The sequence below is a fragment of the Schistocerca cancellata genome, chromosome 6 (genome assembly GCF_023864275.1).
Source record: "Schistocerca cancellata isolate TAMUIC-IGC-003103 chromosome 6, iqSchCanc2.1, whole genome shotgun sequence".
Classification (NCBI taxonomy): Eukaryota; Metazoa; Arthropoda; class Insecta; order Orthoptera; family Acrididae; genus Schistocerca; species Schistocerca cancellata.
Genome location: NC_064631.1, coordinates 382112056 through 382132377, shown reverse-complemented (window position 1 = coordinate 382132377; position 20322 = coordinate 382112056). Strand labels below are relative to the sequence as shown.

The 20322-nt window shown below is 41.8% G+C and overlaps 1 non-coding gene across 1 annotated transcript; it reads right to left on the bottom strand.

The window, feature by feature from the left end:
- Positions 1 to 19658: 19658 nt before the first annotated feature.
- Positions 19659 to 19733, bottom strand: Trnas-cga (transfer RNA serine (anticodon CGA)). The gene has a single exon. It is a non-coding gene; the product is annotated as a tRNA-Ser (tRNA).
- Positions 19734 to 20322: the final 589 nt, after the last annotated feature.

The following is a 20322-nucleotide window of genomic DNA, read 5'->3' as shown; positions in this document are numbered from 1 at the left end:
AGTCTCAGGTACAGTAACGCTCACTTTAGGAAAGTATGCGAATATCTTATTTCTCAAAGAATGTTGGAGAAGATCGTGCATTGTACTAATAAAAAAGATACGTGCATTGCTAGTATTAAGAAAAAATGTATTGTTATTATGACTAACGATATGAATGCTTTTCTTTCAAGCTGATGAGAAAACAAACTCATGATATAAACTAACAGGCACTGAGAGGAACATCAACAGATATTACAATGAATATTTTCACTATTGCTCGATCGTCAGTTATATGAAGAACTATTACAGAAAAATATGGACTCTTAAGACAAAACAATAAAAAAATTGCATCACAAATAGAGGATTCCAGGTTCAGAACAGTTTTATCATTATGATGTATTTTGGAATAAAATTTGAGACCTGTAGGGTACATGCCCAAACAAACCAGATTGTCATACTCCACAGTCCTCTGCATGACAGAGCCACAGTGCATGAAGGGTCTGATAAGAAGTGTGAAAGGTTACATTCCATAATAAAATGAATAATGTTTCCATACGGTGAGGTTCAACAGCCGCAAGGAATTTTACAAAATACGTTTTAACCATCAGCTGTTACATTGTCCCATTACTCGTCTCCCGGTTTCGGTTATTAATCATCATACAGGGTGTAGGATGCTAACTAATGTAACTAATCTGTTGTACTCTACATCCTGGATGACGTTTAATAACGGATCCGGTAGACAGCTAATGGGAGAAGCAAGCAAACGATGATTAAAATGCACTTTATAAAATAACATTAAATGATGACTTGATTCTCTTTGTCAGAAGGCAGATAGATAAAAATGCAAGGAACTGTCAAGGCGACAGCATTTTGACTTATGGACAAACGTAATGGATGTAGCCCTCAGAAGTATTTTGTTTATTATAGTTTCAACATTCCATCTACAAGGAAGGCGTATCTCATAGAGAAAGAGTTTTTTGCAAGGGATTAGGGCACTAAATCATATTTTCTCATATGGAGAAGAGAGTCAACAGCCAACGCCTCGAAACGAATGTTTTATAAGCAATGGCATGTTGTGGAGTTACTCACTAATGGCTGAAAATTTCGGAAACTGGAGTATCACGAAGAAGAAGATGTTTCTTCTGCCCACATGGGTTACAAGGCAGAAGAAGTCTTACTTACACCAAATTCACAAAATATATTTTCAAGTAACAGGTTTTTTCACGAGTAAAAATTCTGGTCAATGAAATTGGAAGTCTGTATTTTAACCTCAGAATGCTTGAAACGTATTCACTATAACGTATTTCATATACTAAACTGAAGATCACAATATCGTATTCAAGATATCCTTATTCAGTCTGCGTCACCAAACCCATCGTAATGTAATGATATTGTTTTAATCAACAGCTATAAGTATTTGTTCTGAGATAGGGGCCTTATAGACGCCTGTCTGGCTGGTGACGCATACAGCGGTTAAGAAAGGCAGAAAGGGATGAGTGTGGTGACTCAACTGCGGTGATGATATAAGAGATGAGAGATCTGACTTCGAAGTACGATAGTGATAGTGATGTTCTGATGTTGCTGTGAGGGTAAATAAAATTTGAGTGCAACGTATGGAGACCGCAAACGATTTGGTCAGTGGAGAAGTAGAACTGAATGCGAGGGATCCATTGCGTCACTAAATTCAGAGCATATAAGTATGTCTTCAGAAACTGCAGCGCTTGTTGTTGAAGAAACACCACCCGTTAAGACAGAAATTAATGAACCCCCGCCTGTTACTCCGCCTATCGATTTCAGTTTGATACAGGAACTAATGCAGGATGGGTTTCCGGGAATTAACAGAAAATTAGAGGAAGAGAATAAAACGTCGAGCAAGGACACTTGGAGGCAGGGGGAAAGTCGGAAAATGGTTTCTCAGTAACTGGTGGAAATGCTTGATAGGAACTCAGTGAGAAAAGAGATTCAACGGAGCAGTTTTGATTAATATGGTGCTCGGCTGAATCCCATAATTCTGGAAAGCCAGGATTCTGTGGTGTCACTTCGTCACGAAATTGAGGAGGTGAGAACTGCGGTAAATCAAATTAGTGGATACATGAAGTACTAGGCAAAATAGAAGAAGTACAAGAAGAAAACATAGAGGAGAGAGAGATTAGAAGCCAGCATGACATCAAAAGCAATCTCTTTCAGAATTTCGAAGCAGCAGTTGCTTCTAGTCCAATAATTTGGGAGATTGTTGAAGAGTTGTGCTTGGAGCAGAAGAAAGTATAAGAGCATTTGTGCAAATGGCGTCAGCAACAGAAGTCATTGCAAAAGAGGAAAGGAGAAATTAGTAAAGTGACTGTCAGTTTAGAAATTCTTACCGCAATGGTCAAACAGCTGTCTTTAAGGAATGAGAGTAACAGATAAAACTGAATCCATAGATTTGAGTTAAAGTGAAGAGGCTCAAATACCTTTGCGTTTTAAGCAAAACCACATAAACACGGAATACGGTAACATGGAGGTAATGGTGCTCGTTCAACAGTAAAATGATGAAAAAGGAGAACAGGCAAGGAGTTGATCGGGGCTAAATGTTCTTTTTGGTGCAGAAAGTGTACTTCCAAACAGAGGGGCAGGGAAGAAGATGAAGAGACGCCTGGACTCGAAGAGATGATTTGCATTCTAAGTGGGCCTTCGACCAATATGGTGTCTAATGCTCGTATCAGTACTGACGTAATGTGCGATGAGGACAGCAGGTGACCCTTCGCTTCTGTAGAACAACTGCGTGTTTTTCTGGGCCCAAATAACGAGCAATATCCATGTATGTAGCTTAAGCAGTTTAAACATCAATTACAACTGTGTCGTGCAATGGATTTAAGCTAAGCATTTTAATGATGCCAAATTGTAGTTAGACTAACTGCTCTGATCCAACTATGTTTTTTAAAAATATGATGAAAGAAACCAATACTTAGACTCTCTTTATGACACTCCAGAACTAACTACGATATGGGTAATAAAACTGCCAAAAAATTTCTCAGCGAGATCATAATTGCTGGACGGCAAATGTGGGACATACATTTATTCAACGGAACTGTGCTATGATAAAATTTGGGAGAAAGACCCGTTGCAGGGCGGATTTGACTCTATGCCCCACAAAATGAATGTGCTCATGAATGACAGGAATGGGAGCTACACTATTCATGTAACCAACGTAATCATAGATGGGGGAGAAATTGCGAATGTGATTTCTGGAACCCAAGGTCAAATTACGATGACCATAAATGCTTTAGTGGTAATTCATGGCCTTGGCTTGATAGTATTCCCTTTCTGTAGTAGAGATTCATTCTCCAGATCTACATCTACATCTACATGACTGCTCTGCAATTCACATTTAAGTGCTTGGCAGAGGGTTCATCGAACCACAATCATACTATCTCTCTACCATTCCACTCCCGAACAGCGCGCGGGAAAAACGAACACCTAAACCTTTCTGTTCGAGCTCTGATTTCTCTTATTTTATTTTGATGATCATTCCTACCTATGTAGGTAGGGCTCAACAAAATATTTTCGCATTCGGAAGAGTAAGTTGGTGACTGAAATTTCGTAAATAGATCTCGCCGCGCTGAAAAACGTCTTTGCTGTAATGACTTCCATCCCAATTCGCGTATCATATCTGCCACACTCTCTCCGCTACTATGTGATAATACAAAACGAGCTGCCCTTTTTAGCATCCTTTCGATGTCCTCCGTCAATCCCACCTGGTAAGGATCCCACACCACGCAGCAATATTCTAACAGAGGACGAACGAGTGTAGTGTAAGCTGTCTCTTTAGTGGACTTGTTGCATCTTCTAAGTGTCCTGCCAATGAAACGCAACCTTTGACTCGCCTTCCCCACAATATTATCTATGTGGTCTTTCCAACTGAAGTTGTTCGTAATAACACCCAGGTACTTAGTTGAATTGACAGCCTTGAGAATTGTACTATTTATCGAGTAATCGAATTCCAACGGATTTCTTTTGGAAGTCATGTGGATCACCTCACACTTTTCGTTATTTAGCGTCAACTGCCACCTGCCACACCATACAGCAATCTTTTCTAAATCGCTTTGCAACTGATACTGGTCTTCGGATGACCTTACTAGACGGTAAATTACAGCATCATCTGCGAACAACCTAAGAGAATTGCTCAGATTGTCACCCAGGTCATTTATATAGATCAGGAACAGCAGAGGTCCCAGGACGCTTCCCTGGGGAACACCTGATATCACTTCAGTTTTACTCGATGATTTGCCGTCTATTACTACGAGCTGCGACCTTCCTGACAGGAAATCAAGAATCCAGTCGCACAACTGAGACGATATCCCATAGGCCCACTGCTTGATTAGAAGTCGCTTGTGAGGAACGGTGTCAAAAGCTTTCCGGAAATCTAGAAATACGGAATCAACTTGAGATCCCCTGTCGATAGCGGCCATTACTTCGTGCGAATAAAGAGCTAGCTGCGTTGCACAAGTATGATGTTTTCTGAAACCATGCTGATTACGTATCAATAGATCGTTCCCTTCAAGGTGATTCATAATGTTTGAATACAGTATATGCTCCAAAACCCTACTGCAAACCAACGTCAATGATATAGGTCTGTAGTTAGATGGATTACTCCTACTACCCTTCTTCAACACTGGTGCGACCTGCGCAATTTTCCAATCTGGAGGTACAGATCTATCGGGGAGCGAGCGGTTGTATGAGTGCTAAGTAGGGAGCTATTGTATCAGCGTAATCTGAAAGGAACCTAATCGGTATACAGTCTGTACCAATGAAGAAAGGGCAGGGAAGAACAAATACCAACTAAACCGAAGAAGGATAACGAAGGAGTCTGAAAGGAAGCATGAGGATCAGTGAGCTTATACATAAACTTTGAAGAAATTATAGACATTTTACTAAAGGAAGATGAAGAAGTAACTGTAGTTGGGTATCTGAATATGAATTGAAATATTGGAGATAGAGTACTCTTTCATCGGGAAGAGTGTTTTCCTCCACTGACAAGAGGAAAGATTATGGCCAATATTGCTGATGCACAAAACAGTGGTAACCGGAACAACACCAGGAAAGAGCATTAACATCAATTGGCAGACACTGATAGAACTTTCTTGGCAGTAGAGTTTTAACTTTCTACTTTGTCGACATACTACGCTTCAGGAAACAATACAAGAGTCTCACTGATATGTTAGAAAAGTTTGTCTCACTGTATGTCAAAGGTCACACAGAGTAACTATTCTTTGAAGTACAATCGAAATGAATGGAATACATATATGACAGTCTGGTTGTATCCCTTTTGCATATTAAGCCATTCAGTGAGAAACCTGTATAAAGTAATTCAGAAAAAAAATGTCATCTGGAGGAATTTAACGAATGAAACAGACTATTACAACCATATAAGGATGTTTTTTCTAAGATTCCACATACAACATAAATTTTGTGTACAAATTCAGAATCAAGGAACAAAGTTTCTGGTAAGGAACTATCTAGTTCCACTAATATACCAAGAGAACATGTAGGCCGAGATTAGAGATATGTTAAAAAAAGGTATGATCGATGCGGCAGTTAATACTTACAACAACCTGCTCCTCTGTATCACGAAAAAGGATTTATCGGTTAGGTTGGTGTTGATCCCTGGAAGGGTTAACATTTTTAGGGAGCTGTTGTGTGACTGTCCTGGGTCACTGGATGAGCTACTGCAAATATTTCAGGGTGTTGAAGTCCTCGCATCAGTTGTTTAAGAGATGGTTACTGGCAGATCGATCGTCATCTCTCAAATAGGAATTATGCATCTTTTGTTTGCTCTGGAAAATATCACTTCAGGATGCTCTCGTTTCGTTAAAGCGTGTCGTCATTGGCATTTATTCGTGGGTTGGACACCAAGATGACACAGATAGTAAGGAATCGCGTGAAACTGTATGTCGACGATGTATAGGTCACTCAGAGATGGTGAGCACGCCAAGATGGTACTTTAGTTGAGATACTGCATGTGTTAAACACTAAGGGTGTCAACGTCATTGTTGCAAAGTCTGAGTTTGGTAAAACTGTACTATACTTTTTCAGCAAGTGATTTTATCAGAGGCAATACGATTGAGTCCCAAGAAGTTAGAAGTCACCAAAGACTCTCGTATTACGTCTAGAGAGCGGCAAGTGCATGGACGTTCTGGTTTGATCGATTTTTATAAGAGACTTATTAATATGGAAAGCCGCTGTAGCTCGACAGGGAAGAGGATGCCCTAGATTTGAAACAACCGAGCCCACTGGTACTTTGATGAGATAAAAGAAGCGCTACTGTTGGTTCTAATTCTAACACCTCCGGTGTTAACTGAGAATTCTACCTCTCTTTGGATATCTCATAGACTGGTCTTGGTGTGACTCTATTTCATTAGCATTATGGTGTATTAAGAGTTCTGTGTACTGCGTTATTCATGAGCCAAGTGCTAAACAAATCTCAGAAGAGTTATGCCGTGATAGAGGTAGAAGCGTTCAAGATGGTATGGGGTTTCAGTGTGTTTCTCTCGGCGTATTAGATAATCAAAATAACCATGGGTGTACTGCTGGTCTACAGTGTCCAACGGGCACAATATTTCGGCGATCATACATGTCGCCATCATCTGGTGAACTGACGGACTGAGCTCCTGCGAACGTGCCGGTACGGAGATCCGTACGCTATGGCTGCTCGGAGGGAACTGGGTTCGGTGGCGGCGGCGGCCGATTTAAATACCCTCCGCCCGCGGCGCACTTCCTCCGGCGTCTGCCCCCCGCGCCGCGGTCGCGCGGTGGAACAGATTGCGACGGCGTCTGAGATGACGTCGGTGTGATGGCTCTGTCCACCGTGGTCGTCACAACTATACGTTTGCTCGATTTACTCTTGATTACCCCAATCGCTGGTCCCCAAGCCTTGCTAAGATTATAGCCACAGTCACGGTTTATGAGGTCGTCATTGGTGCGAATTTCGATGGCCTCTCTAACACCGCTGTCCCAGTATCTCGACGTCTGTACCAGAATCCTTGTGCGTTCCTACTCCATAGCGTGATTTTCCGACAAACAATGTTCAGTGACCGCCGACTTGCTCGGATACATCAGTCGAGTGTGCCTCTGGTGTTCACGGCATCGATCCTCGACGGTACGCATCGTCTGACCAATATACGACTTGCCACATTGACACGGAATCTGGTACACGCCGGCCTTCCTCAAACCAAGGTCATCTTTGGCACTCCCCACCAGTGCACGAGTTTTATTCGGAGGACAAAACACAGTTCCGACCCGGTGTTTCTTCAAAATGCGGGCGATTTTCCCCGAGAGTGCGCCTGTATATGGAATAAACGCAGTGCCTACCTCCTCCCTCGTGATTTCATCCATCTCCACAGGCTGTGCTATAGTGGTTGGGCGTAGAGCACGTTGAATCTGCCACTCTGAGTACCCATTTTTTTCGAAATACGGTTCTCAGATGTTCCAATTCATGGGGCAGACTCTCTGCGTCAGAGATAGTGCGCGCCCTATGTACTAGAGTTTTAAGTATCCCATTCCTCTGTGAAGGTGTGCATTACTCAGGAACACACATTTTCAGTAACTTGCCAACAGCCATAAAAAGCCTAACAACCAATGATATTCAATTTAAGAGAAACCTAAAGGATTTATTAGTGGCCAACTCCTTCTACTTCATTGATGAATTTCTTAATAGAACCAACACACACACACACACACACACACACACACACACACACATATATATATATATATATATATATATATATATATATATCATGACGATCATTCCACTTGGGACCTGTGGAAGTTTTATTAGCTTATTTGTTTCAGTTCCAAATATTTGTCACGTATTATTGTTTTTCTAATATGTCCTACATCCTGGAGGACCTCCTCACTATGGATCAATTGGAACGAAATCTAATCTAATGTAACTGATGTTGCACTGTACGCAAATACCTCTCTGAGTAGTGTATACACATACTGCTTTACCATAAGTAACAGACTCGACAAACTGTGTTGTAAGGTAGTAAGGTAGTACTGTGATAACACGACAGCAATTTAGAAGGATGGCTTCTTCACGTACAATGATATTAAGTCGCTGACTACATACGGGAATACCGTTGAGCCCGTTGAAGTGGCAACAAATCCTATTATGCAACAACTCGAGTTAAAAAAGAAATATATACTCAGAATCAGAAAGTAGTAAATTGATGAATCGTAATAGTCTATTGCTAATGACTGTTCCTATGAAACAACAAGAAGATATGTTATCTAATCAGGGTGCACAAATTAATACCGAGGTTTCTCGTCTTGTGTCCAACGTGTTGTGAACTGATCTAGAAAGTACAACAAGGATGATACAGGCTTGAAAAGTACCATTAAATGTATTCCTGAATAAGTAGAGGAACTGACTGTACACCACAGTGCTTTGCAACTAGAGCACGAAACTTCGCAATCCATCTTTCAACACATACAGGAAGCCTTGACAAAATATTTTCCTAAATGACAGGGAAAGGCAAAAATTCACGTAACACAGAGACTGATTTAAACTCGGTAAAGAAAAAGGTGATGAATAACACAGCCATGCTGCTCACGTAGTTCGTAGTATCGATTAGCATTTGTTTTCCAGAGAGAATTTGTTTAGCTGATGGTGCTGTGCACGAAAATACTTCTCAGAGTTGTTTGTGCACATACTGCCTTACAATAAGTAACAGATCTGACAGAATGGATTGTACGGTAGTACGGTGATAACATGACAGTCTTTTAGATTGATGGCTTCTTTACGTGCAATGAGTTTACGTCGCTGACTACATACGAGAATATTGTTGAGACTGTTAGTCTAGCAACAGGTCCTATTATGCAACTACTGGAATTAAGAAATGAAATAGGTACTCTGTATCAGAAAGTACCTAATATTGATTCAAGACTAGATATTATTGCAAATGACTTAGCTTCTGTGAAACAACAACAAGATATCTTATCAATTCGGGTCAACAGATTAAAACCGAGGTTGCTAGTCAAGTGGCCAACTAGTTGTGGGCTGATCTAGAAAGCATAACAAGTGAAATTACACTCCTGAAAAGCACCATTGACGGTATTCCTGAATCAGTAGAGGAAGTGACTGTAAACCTGCAACTAGAGCAGGAAGCTCTGTACTCCTTCCATGAAAATAAATTCTTAGTGGAAAAGGACGAACAAATTGTAAGAAAATTAGAGTCAGAATAACAGGTATCAGTGCAGCAGGCTATTGCCAAATGGTTTTCCGAACAGACTACACCAACACAAGCTATTAGAAATAAATTGGACACATACAGATAACATTGACAAAAGATTTACCTAAATGACAGGGAGGGGTCGGAATTCATCTTACTGATCAGATGGGCGACATAGAAAAGGAATTAAATGAGGTAAAGTGCCAGGTTAGGAATGATACATCGCAGGCAGCTCAAGCAGCAGGGACTTGTTATGTTTGCAGTAGCCCAGTGCCCACGAAAATACTGACATTGATGAAATGCACTGTGGCAGCCTGTCGTCAGAGAATCATACATGTAGCAGTATGGGCCAGAGATACCTTTTTCTCCCATTCTTCTAGACAATTGTCTTCAAATGTTCACCATGATGAGAAGGGGCAATGGTAAGGATGACAAAACGGACATAGGTTGTTGTAGCGCGAGTTACTTCTTGCAACTGCACGTAAAGTTTTGACGGCACCCTACGTCACAAGATGGAGACGTTATTCCTCTGACGCGAGCGATCAAGCGGCCGCTATGTGACACTCGACACGCAGAGCTCGGTCCGCGCTTTATCATTAAAATTGGATTTACAGAATCCTATATTATGAAAAAATACACTGAACATAGCATATTACAGATTCTATTACGCATTAAACAAATAACGAGCCACTTGAATGAATGGGACCAATGTAATTGTAAATATATTACTTGTTAGCATATCCCACTACCAAAAAGATCAAAGGACTTTATTTGCACAACGACCTTAAGAAATACTTTCATCCAATACAGAAGACTAAAGAAAACAACGGTCAGATATTACAGTTCATTATATGAGGTCACATTTATTACTTGGTCATATAGATACCACTGAATGCTTTCAAATTATAGCTGAACTAAAGAAAGAGAAAAATGAACAAGTACTGTCATACTCTTATGAACTGAGTAATGTCTTAGGTCGCGTCTTATATGCTTTATCTACGGCCTTCTAAATGAAACTTAAAACTGTTTTATAAGTAACTAGAATACATTGGTGGCTAGTTACGCTTATTCCATATGTACACACTTGTTGTAGTGAGTGTAGATATATATACGACAACTGTAATTTTTAGGATAAGTGTGTGAAAGGAAATCAGAATCAAACGACACTGCTCCTAGTAGATACTTACGTGCAGGTTTGTCGAGAGTATGGAATATTGGGAAGAGACGAGTAGATCGACCTACTACAAGGAATGGAATTCAACGAATGAACATGCTCTACCTACATTGAGGCGTAACGCCGCCAGTCCTCCAGATCTACTATTGCGCCAAATTCCCCTGTGGCAGGAAAGCTGCCACTTTTGCTTAAACGAAAGCAAGTGGACGCCTAACCTGCTACAATGACGTGATATCTGGCTTTAAATACCCGTATTTCAGGCAGCCCGCCTTCACTGCTTCTGTTCATTCCATCTGAATCACTGTTCATGACGGAATGACAGTTTCGCTATCTACTGGTTAGCTCTGTTAGCGAACCTTAATATGTTTCCGACTCTGTGAAGATTTCAACTACGAGACTGCAACTTGTCAGATGTGCGTGGTATTTGTCCCTCCACGCAACTGCTAATAGGTCCCAGCCGTGGCTGACAGAAGAGCGGGCCTTCCGCTGGTCAAGCGCGTAGATCAGGTCCGGCCATGGCGTGCCAAACGTCACGCGTGCAGGGTGTGCGGTCCGCAGGCATGCCAAGGCACGGCCTGTCACAGTGGTTTGCTCGGACCTTCTTGGAGTACCCGGAACAGCGAGACATTTCATTTAGCATTGCGGTGCCGCATTTTTGGTTGGCACACCTGTCTGAGTTCCGGAGAATTGCGATGTCAGTGCTGTTAACCCTTTGCTATTTGTTCGTGGTATGACGGTCGTTCACAGGTTCAGCTGCTCTTTGAGAAAAAAGGAGGCAGTCTGGCGATCTATAGTCACAATCCTGTAAATTGAATGAGAGTGATGGTAGAGGGGGATGAGAATTATCAGTTCGCATAAAGGATGGGTACTGCTTATTTGCTATGAAACGACATTACAGTACGTTGTAGGCACAATTTAAACATTTAGATGAAAATGAAAGTCCAAAAAATTTGAACAATCGACTCGCGGTATTCATTTTTCTGTACATCAAGAAGTACTTTGTGCTAAATTTGGATGCATGGAGCACTTGAAGAAATTGGCGGTGCGAATATAAAATTCCTGAAGATGCACTCATTATTCCATCGTTAGTTGCAACAGTTTTCAGTGGAAATGTACGAATAGTATAGAGACTTCACATACTGCTTTTAAGTACGCTGGTTAAGCATTTGGGAATGCCTGAATGATTTTTCGGTACAGAACAGGCTGTTGTGGAATTTATGAAAAGTAGTGCAGGAACTAAAACTAGAACGTCCAGCATGAACTGTAGACTTCCCATTTTAAGTGGATTGACTGCTCATTCCCCATGGAAAAGTGAGAAAAACTTTGTTTCTGATATTATGGGGATGAATTTAAGAAACTCGCGTTGTGGAAGGGACAAGTTCTGACAAAAACAGTCCAGTTTGCTAAAGTCACTGGAGAGGTTTGAAGAATTCATTTTTGCCTTGCAAGTATTATAAGGATAGTTTTATAAAGGTTCTGAGGACACTGACAGTCTTTATTTTACACTTGTTTTCGGGACCATTTATCGTTTCAGCTGAAAGCGCCCTGTCTGTGCATGTGCTGGCTTAACTGACTGAACTACAAGGTAATTCCAAAGAGAAATCTTTTTACGTTAAACCGTCCTGTACGTCAAAATTGCTTTCGTCAGACAGATTTTCCAAGTCTCCATCATGAGGTTACAAAAGGGCTACAATGTTTCGGTTTCGATTGACATATCTGTGTGAAAGACCTTTTTCCGAATGTGAGACTAAATAAGACACAATTATGTCACAACTTGAGTGCGAAACTCTGTGAAATTATCTGCATCTGTCCATATGCCGACAGTTTATACCAGATGAACATTATATTATGTCTCCAGAGTGCCTAAATTAATTAATTAATACTGAACGTTTGTTTCGTTTGTGATCTATGTTGCTGATAAACGTGAAACATGAAACAAAGTCACCAGTGCTACTGCATTGCTATGTAAATACGGAGCTTTCAAAGTTTTCTTCTCTTCCCACTCCTCTCACTCTGGCAGCTTGGGAATATGAAGCAAGGCTGATCGTTTTGGTACGCTGGCCTGTGGGTGGCCCGCCAGCCGAAATTATGGCCATCCCTGGCCTAGACGATTAACAGCAAGCTGCCATTGTCTACTTGCTGGGTGGGCTCCAAGGCTATATGTGTACCGCCTTTATGGCTGTACGCTGTGTGTGCTGTGGGATCCCTGGACTCCCGCCTTCATGAAAACAGGCATCCGAAAGGTGCCGTGAGAACAGGTTTAAGCGAGCGTCCCCCTTCGGGTGCGCTAAGGCCTTCGAGTTCACCGCGGCATATCCGCGGGCCGCCACGTGGCGTCTCGCCGTCCCTACGCTGCTCGCTGTCGGGCAGTGTGCCTGACCTACCGCAAAGCTATGAAGATTGTTTAGTGCTGAGTCCAGCATGTCTCACGTCTGGACGAAAGCCCTGACCTTTTCCTGAGTACTGGTCAAGACAATATTCAAAGTTAATAACATGCCGTTCTGGTTCTCCAACACCTTTGGGCGTAAGAGTGAAACACTCACCATCCCTCAGTGTTCGATCTCTGACACAATCTAACGTCAGTACATCGCCTGTCCAACCTCGACGCCCACTGTCCTCCTGATCAGAGGGTTGACGGTTACAGAACGCTGATAGTATTAGTCGATAAGGAAAAAGCGTTCGACGTGGGGAAATGGTACAAGATGTTCGAAATTCTCAGAAAATGAGAAGCTTCTTCGATCTGTACATTCACAGTAGGGATGAAACGCTGTATCCTTGTCTTACACCCTTTTAATCACAGCGCTTCATTCATGGTGATCTAATCTTATTGTTCCCTCTCGGTTTTTCCAGTTATTGTGTAGCAACCGTCTTTCCTTGTAGCTTTACAAGAAAAGAGCTATTGATGTGCAAGAACCGACAGGGAACAATAAGCGCAGATCACCATGAATGAAGTGCTTTGATGAAAAGGGTGTGAGACAATGACGCAGCTTTTCTCCCCTACCGTCAATGTACACATCAAAGAAGCTATGTCGGAAACAACAGAAATGTTCAAGAGCTTGATTAAAATTCAGGGTGAAAGGATAGCGGTGGTAAGATTCGCTGACGACATTGTTAACCTCAGTGAAACCGACAAGAATTACAGAATCTATTGAATGGAATGAACAGTCTAACGCGTACAAGATATGGATATATAGTAAACTGGAGGAAGGCAAAAGTGATGAGCGGTAGCAGGAATGGGAACAGCGAGAAACTGTACACCAAACTCGTGGCCGCGATTTGGTTGTGGAATTTTGGGAACTTTGTTACCTCGCAAATAAAACAAACTATTATGGACGAAGGAAAGAGGAAATGTAAAGCGGACTAGCTCAGGAAAAGGGGGCATTCCTGGCCAAAATTAGTTTGCTGGTGCCAACCACAAGCCTTAATCTGAAGAAGATATTTCCGAGAATGTGTTTGGAGCACAGAACTGTACCGCAGGCTATCCTGGACAGTCGGAAAACAGAAACAGAACAGAATCGAAGCTTGTGAAATGTGGTGCTACAGAAAAACGTTGAAAATTAGGTGGACTGATAAGATAAGAAATGAGCAGTATCTTTGCAGGATCCTTGAAGAAAGGAATTCTTGGAAAACACTGCCAAGAAGAAGGGGAAAATTAGGACAGGATGTGGGCTAAGACATCAAGATATAACCTCTGTGGTACTAGAGGGAAATGTGAAAGGTAAAAGCTATAGGGGAAATAGAGATGGGATACTTCTACCAAAATATAAATGATGACGTAAGTAGGATAGTAGGGTGGATTCGAGAGTTAAAGGGACACGTTTCTTAAGATAACTACATTTATAGGGATTTCATTTAAGAGGGCGTGCTTTAAAGGTATACCGTTTATGTGGAGAGTGGGATATCAGTGCCGGTTCTGGTAGACGTGATGATCATCTCTCTGTGTCACCGACAAGGACGTCCGGTGTTAGTTAACATACTTAGGCAACTGATAGTCATGTTGTCCCCTCATTACCGCCCCCTTGGAGAATAACAGGGAACAGATCTAGGTCATCCAGTGGAATCCACACACAACATAGGAAATTGTGTTATTTGTAATCAAAATCATGACTTAAGTCGATATCGGTCACGAGATTGTACCCTCACTCCTTCAGCAATTCTGTGAGGACATTATGTAACTCTGGTCACTTCATATAAATTTCGTGGGAAAAGCCTGGAACAATGTGAGCACAATTAAATGCAGAGACACTCTTGGACCAAAAAGATTCGATATCCTCCTTCCGCTCATCATCATTTATAACTAGCTCATTTGTGTAGACGTGTTCACTCAAGGTCTGAGCATCATGAAAGAGACGTTCAAGTTTCCTATGAACGAACTGACATAATTTCTGTTGTGGCCAGGTGGAGTAATAACAATGATATGACCAATTAACTACTCTAATAGATAATTATCAACCATTTATTTTCTCAACATATTAGTTAAGATTTACTTTTCTTTGCACAAATCTATGTTTTCTTTACCACCATTTCTTATTCACACAATGGTTTTTTACAAAGATTTTTGTACAATAATTTTCAATTTTTGGTATGCTTACACACACATTAAAATAGCATTTATTTACAGAGACATTTTTTGAAGACTTATGACTATCATATACAAGAAGAACATGATATTTCTGTTTTCCATATTCTTTGCCGCTGGCTTCAGAATTTTTTTAATGTAAATATTTAACCATATACAGTATTTAAATTTCTAATCGCTCGCCAGTATTTTACAAAGTTTTAGACTTCGGACACGTATTTTAAGATTATTAGTGCTGATATTTACTGTAAAATTAACTTATTAAAGTATTTTCATTCAAGTCAATCTTTCTTTTTATGTTATTCATTCGAGTGGTGTGTTATTTGTGAGTGTTCTTAGTCTACATCTACATTTATACTCCGCAAGCCACCCAACCGTGTGTGGCGGAGGGCACTTTATGTGCCACTGTCATTACCTCCCTTTTCTGTTCCAGTAGGGTATGGTTCGCAGGAAGAAGGACCGTCTGAAAGCCTTCGTGCGCGCTCGAATCTCTCTAATTTTACATTCGTGATCTCCTCGGGAGGTATAAGTAGGGGGAAGCAATATATTCGATACCTCATCCAGAAACGCACCCTCTCGAAACCTGGCGAGCAAGCTACACCGTGATGCAGAGCGCCTCTCTTGCAGATCTGCCACTTGAGTTTGCTAAATATCTCCGTAACGCTATCACGGTTACCAAATAACCCTGTGACGAAACGCGCCGCTCTTCTTTGGATCTTCTCTATCTCTTCCGTCAACTCGATCTGGTACGGATCCCACACTGATGAGCAATACTCAAGTATAGGTCGAACGAGTGTTTTGTAAGCCACCTCCTCTGTTGCTGGACTACATTTTCTAAGGACTCTCCTAATGAATCTCAACCTGGTCCCGCCTTACCAACAATTAATTTTATATGATCATTCCACTTCAAATCGGTCCGCAGGCGTACTCCCAGATATTTTACAGAAGTAACTGCCACCAGTGTTTGTTCCGCTATCATGTAATCATACAATAAAGGTTCCTTCTTTCTATGTATTCGCAATACATTACATTTGTCTATGTTAAGGGTCAGTTGCCACTCCCTGCACCAAGTGCCTATCCGCTGCAGATCTTCCTGCATTTCGCTTCAATTTTCTAATGCTGCAACTTCTCTGTATACTACAGCTTCATCCGCGAAAAGCCGCATGGACCTTCAGACACTATCTAATAGGTCATTTATATACAGGGTGATTCAAAAAGAATACCACAAATTTAGGAATTTAAAACTCTGCAACGACAAAAGGCAGAGCTAAGCACTATCTGTCGGCGAATTAAGGGAGCTATAAAGTTTCATTTAGTTTTACATTTGTTCGCTTGAGGCGCTGTTGACTAGGCGTCAGCGTCTGTTGATGCTAAGATGGCGACCGCTCAACAGAAAGAATGTTGGAGAATTGGCAGCTCGAACAAGAAGCACAACAATTCATATTTCAGCAGGATGGAGCGCCACCACATTGGCACTTATCTGTCAGTAACTACCTGAACGTCAACTACCCGAGGCGATGGATCGGCCGCCAGGCAGCCCGTGACAGAGCACTTCATCACTGGCCTCCAAGAAGCCCTGATCTTACCCCCTGCGATTTTTTCTTATGGGGGTATGTTAAGGATATGGTGTTTCGGCCACCTCTCCCAGCCACCATTGATGATTTGAAACGAGAAATAACAGCAGCTATCCAAACTGTTACGCCTGATATGCTACAGAGAGTGTGGAACGAGTTGTAGTATCGGGTTGATATTGCTCGAGTGTCTAGAGGGGACCATATTGAACATCTCTGAACTTGTTTTTGAGTGAAAAATGAACCTTTTTAAATACTCTTTGTAATGATGTATAACAGAAGGTTATATTATGTTTCTTTCATTAAATACACATTTTTAAAGTTGTGGTATTCTTTTTGAATCCCCCTGTATATTGTGAAAAGTAATGGTCCCATAACACTCCCCTGTGGCACGCCAGACGTTACTTTAACGTCTGTAGACGTCTCCCCACTGATAACAACATGCTGTGTTCTGTTTGCTAAAAACTCTTCAATCCAGCCACACAGCTGGTCTGATATTCCGTAGGATCTTACTTTGTTTATCAGGCGACAGTGCGGAACTGTATCGAACGCCTTCCGGACGTAAAGAAAAACAGCATCTACCTGGGAGCCTGTGCCGGCCGCGGTGGTCTAGCGGTTCTGGCGCTGCAGTCCGGAACCGCGGGACTGCTACGGTCGCAGGTTCGAATCCTGCCTCGGGCATGGGTGTGTGTGATCTCCTTAGGTTAGTTAGGTTTAAGTAGTTCTAAGTTCTAGGGGACTTATGACCTAAGATGTTGAGTCCCATAGTGCTCAGAGCCATTTGGGAGCCTGTATCTAAGATTTTCTGGGTCTCATGAACAAATGAAGCGAGTTGGGTCTCACACGATCGCTGTTTCCGGAATCCATGTTGATTCCTACAGAGTAGATTCTAGGATTCCAAAAACGATATGATACTCGAGCAAAAAACATGTTCCAAAATTCTACAACAGAATCGCTCATCGAATCCTCAGTAATTGTTTACATTTCGAGGCGTGCGGTGACAGCTGTAGCGGTTGTGAAGCTAAGTACTGCCAAATTTTCTGTGCACTGTATTCGAATATTAAAGTTTGAGTTATCAGTCGTTCATAGAATTAGTAGCCGTGTTTACATTTCGCGGCGTGCAGTTGCAGCTGTAGCGATTCTTAAGTCCTGACAAAGTTGCTTGTGCACTGTGAATTAATTATTACATATGGTAGTTTTCAACGGTGTCTCCTGCTGTTTCTGGCGAAAAGTACGGTTTAATAATGTTTCAGAAACTTTCGCCCATTGTGCTTCTTAGAGTTGTTTGTTCGCTGAAGTCATTTATTAAACTTAGTACGTTAGTTTTCAGGTGAAGTTTCTTATTCTTTGTACTGAAATATTTCAGTAAAACTTTGGTTCACTGTGTTTAATCTCGTGGAGTGTTCTAGTGGTCGCTTGAATTTTTGGTTTTAGACAACAAATTCTGTTCAGTTTTTATGGTATTAGTTTTAGTTGTGGTTTAGTAGTACTAACAAACGTAGTTGCCTTCTTAGTACGGAGCGAAATTCGAGAAAAGTATTGTTAGTTCTTTAAATAGTTCTACTGTTGTAATTGAACTGAGGTAACGTAGACGTTTAGTTTTTTTCAGTAACTGTTAAAATTTTACCATGAGTGAGAAGTGTGGGCTTCGTCGAAAGTTCGTGAATAGCGGCTTATGGTGTGAGATTTGTTCAAAGTGTTCTCATTGCCGAAGGCAGTGGGCATTCTGGCGAGAGCCTCTTCTGGAAATGCAGAATCTGTAGCCGAAAGAAGTTGACACAGGAGCAGGAGCGTAACGTCTGTGCCATTCAGGTTCAGTTACAAGACGCAAAGCAAGAACTAGATAGATTGAGGAGGGTGAAAGGCCGTGGCGAATGAGAACTTGCAGTTAGTAAGAAGGCAACTAGGACGAGGAGATATTCAAACAGTTGTACTTTGCGAATAACAAATGGATTTTACCAAAGGACAGAGTTGAGTGGATACCAGCTTGTTGTAGCTTCAGGTGTAGGAAACATGCAGTAGTCCTCAGCGTTTAGGAAGCCTATGTCAGCTGCAAATTTTAACGGAAAGAAAAAGGTTCTGCTGCCATTCATATGGCAGAGGTGTGGGCCGTGTTGGGGAGGAGTACCAGGTCACCAACATTGTGAAGACTAGTGCAGGGTTACTCAGTTGACTGTTAACGTAGGGGAGTTATGTAGAAACGTTACGAAAGATGATAAGGTAATTATTGTGGGTGTAGCTGCGAATAGTCTTGAAAGGGGTGGGGAGTAAGATCTAGGTGGTGACCTGGCAATGATAGCTACTCAAACTTGAGTCTGTCAGTAGATCGAGTTTCACTAGGCATGGTTTGCACGCCAATAGGCATGGGAAGGAGAGGATGGAAAAGCTTGTAGGTGACATGGTAGTGGGTGGTGGTGGGATTACTGATCGAAGAATTCCAGTACTAGTTGGTGTTAGAGCTGCATCTTTTGTTTAGTTTAAAGTCAGGTAACTCTGCTTAAAGGAAGTCCCCCTAATAAAGGAATCACGTTCAGAGGCCGTCAGGTGTCCAATTAGTGAAGGAAGTAGCATATTTCATCAAAATATCAGACGTAACAGAGATAAAAACTAGTGAACTGCGCCGGCCGGGGTGGCCGAGCGCTTCTAGGCGCTACAGTTGGAACCGCGCAACCGCTACGGTCGCAGGTTCGAATCCTGCCTCGGGCATGGATGAGTGTGATGTGCTTAGGTTAGTTAGGTTTAACTAGTTCTAAGTTCTAGGGGATTGATGACCTTAGAAGTTAAGTCCCATAGAGTTCAGAGCCATTTAGTGAACTGCTTGTAGATAATGACTCTGACATTACTGGTGTATCGGAGCACCGCCTCAATAATTTTTACAATTCAGAGACTTCCATTACCTGAAAACAGATTCTCTCGCTGTTTTTTCAAGGAATTCTTTGCGGAGTCGGCGAGTGGCCATGTACGGAAGAAAGAGTATTCCATTGGAGTCCTTAGACGTATCACGGCATTACACTGAACAGGTATTTGAATGTTGTGCAGAGGCAGTTGAATTTAGTGAAACTAAATTTTTAATTCCAGAATGAGATTTTCACTCTGCAGCGGAATGTGCGCTGATATGAAACTTCCTCGCAGATTAAAACTGTGTGCCCGACCGAGACTCGAACTCGGGACCTTTGCCTTTCGCGGGCAAGTGCTCTACCAACTGAGCTATCGAAGCACGACTCACGCCCGGTACTCACAGCTTTACTTCTGCCAGTACCTCGTCTCCTACCTTCCAAACTTTACAGAAGCTCTCCTGCTTCGCAGGGTACGTCCATAGACAAAAATGATTCAAATGGCTCTAAGCACTATCGGACTAAATATCTGAGGTCATCAGTCCCCTATACTTAGAACTACTTAAACCTAACTAACCTAAGGACATCACACACATCATGCTCGAGGCAGGTTTCGAACTTGCGACCGCAGCAGCAGAGCGGTTCCGGACTGAAGCGCCTAGAACCGCTCGGCCGCATTCATCCATAGACAATATTTTTATGCATTCTTCGTTGTTAGATGGGCATTCTGTTAGTAAAATGTTGGTGACGTTTGAGACGATTGTGCACAAATTTTAAAACTAAAAAAGTTTTGTTCTAATGCAAATGTTATATATAATTGAAAACCGAGCAGAAAAGCTAATCCTACGGCAATAGGAACAAGAGTGGCAGGATGTTCATAGTGCTGGTAACATAGATGACAAATTTAATGCTTTCCTTAACATATTTCTCATGCCTTCTGAAAGCTGTTTTCCATAAGAACGTTCTAAACGGG